This window comes from Apaloderma vittatum, unplaced genomic scaffold (assembly GCF_000703405.1).
Source record: "Apaloderma vittatum isolate BGI_N311 unplaced genomic scaffold, ASM70340v1 scaffold3886, whole genome shotgun sequence".
Lineage (NCBI taxonomy): Eukaryota > Metazoa > Chordata > Aves > Trogoniformes > Trogonidae > Apaloderma > Apaloderma vittatum.
The window spans coordinates 19,285-21,315 of NW_009723240.1; the positions used below are offsets into that span (position 1 = coordinate 19,285).

The 2,031-nt window shown below is 45.1% G+C and overlaps 1 non-coding gene across 1 annotated transcript; it reads left to right on the forward strand.

Moving 5' to 3' along the window:
* The first annotated feature begins 1,656 nt into the window (after nucleotides 1-1,656).
* On the forward strand, nucleotides 1,657-1,740 carry TRNAV-GAC. Its single transcript is given in 2 exon segments — nucleotides 1,657-1,694; nucleotides 1,705-1,740. It is a non-coding gene; the product is annotated as a tRNA-Val (tRNA).
* The last annotated feature ends 291 nt before the right edge of the window (nucleotides 1,741-2,031 follow it).

Below are 2,031 nucleotides of genomic sequence, written 5' to 3' on the forward strand. Positions count from 1 at the left end.
CTGCTTTCCAGCAGGAAGAACCGTGATCTGTGCTGGTGTCTGGGGTTATTCCTGCCCAGATGCAGGACTCCACCCTTGTCCTTACTGAACTTCATGAGGTCATCACCTGATCGAAAGGATTTAAAGTGAAAACCCAGCCCCGCCATCTCTGACTCGTTTGGGCCAAGGTTGGCATCCGCCGACTTTCTCAGGCACTGAGAGCTTGAGTGATCGCAACAACCACGCGAGAGGAGAAGCCTCTTCCCACTCCTAACCTCAGCCCACTCCCCTCTCCCATCAGTACCAGAAGTTTCATCTCAGCTTCTACTCTTGGCTCAGAAAATAAGCAGCTAAAAGAAAAAGCTGCTGAGAAGCTACAGCAGGGAGCCTCATCTTCTGCAAGAGGTGAGCAGGCACGCGGTGCTGGAGGATGTTTGCCTCTTCTTTAAGACCTCAAGGGGGGCTTTGCAACTGCTTCCTAACTTCAGTGGCTTTAATATCCATATAACAAACCATCTGGTACCAGCTCACACAGAGGTGTATGATGAAGGTCATCCCCATTCAGTAAAAGTTTTAAGACATTTTCACTGAACTTGAGTCATCTGGTCTCTATAAAGGAGAATGGAGGCCGGGCTATCTTTCTTTTCCCCATCTTTCTCAGTAGTTCTGCTAGTTTATTTATTTATTTTAATAACAGAGAAGCAAATACTGATGACAAATTTGTTTAAGCTACCAGCAGTCAACTTGAATAACTGGGTCATAAAACAAACGGACAGCATTTATTTTTCTCCAGGCACCTCAGCTGTTCTGCAAATACAGATTATGCTAACAGAAATGATCCAAGTAACACAGCCGCTCTCTCTCGTTTTGGCATCAGGCCCTTAACATCAAAACAAAACAACAACAAAAAAAACCCCAAACCACAGAATGAAGATGGGCGGCACGGGGAGCCAGTCAGGACTATTCGTTTCCTCCAAAGAAAATCCACATTCGGACGCGTGTTTCTACAGTAAATCAGACGTTTTCTCTGCACGGAACTGGCGAGACCCAGACATTTACACAGCCTGGAGGGGCTGGTTCAATATTATTCAGTTCTCAGGGCGGGAAAAGAAAAATAAACCCTTCTGCAATTTTTTGAAAAGTAAACCTAATCCGTTTTCAGGCAGTAATACATAATTGCCAGGACTATTTGACGAATAGATAAAACCATATGTGTGTGTCTATGTGTATGTGTGTATTTATATATGTTTATCCATATACACACATACATGTAAATACTTAGTACATGGTCCTTCTGATAGGATTGTTGGGAAGCTCTAAAATACACACGATGCAGTACAATCAGGAGGATGGATAACCAGCCAACTGTATTCAAAAATGGACCAAAAAGCACTGAACTTTATCAAAAAGGTGTAATTACCACCTGCTTCAGAGAGGGCACGAAATGAAGTATTTTCCTGCAACATTAAAACACGTCGTCTTGCAGTGTGACCGGACTTTCTTTTGTTCATGTAGCATCTAAAAAGGTCAAGGAGGAGTGTAAGAGTTGAACAGGTAATTGAGTGCAGATTTCTGCTCCGCAATTACCATTTAGCGACGCTTCACCGGCTCTGCACATTTTCGAGGTGGGGAGGAGACAGTTAGAAACTTGTGTTTATACCTGAAGGAAAGGTAAGGGGGCCGGTTAGCTCAGTGGTTTGAGCGCGGTGCTGACAACAATGACCGACACCGAGGTCGCGGGTTCGATTCCCGCTCGGTCCCCATGTGTTTCCTGGTCTAGTCGAGAGGTGACGTCCGTGCCCATGACAGGGAGGTTGGATTAAATGATCTCTAAGGTCCCTTCCAGTCTAGGCCATTCTATGATTCTAAACATCTCGAAATCGCCAGGACAGAGGACATGATCGTTCTCATTTAGTGTCTACTCCTAGAGCCAGCCTTCAGAGCATCCTCTGTCTCGGGGAAGAAATGTGCAATTCTAATGCCCAGGAGAAGCAGCGTCGCGCTTAACCCAGCCAATATTAGGACATTAGGAAGAAATTCTTCACGGAAAGA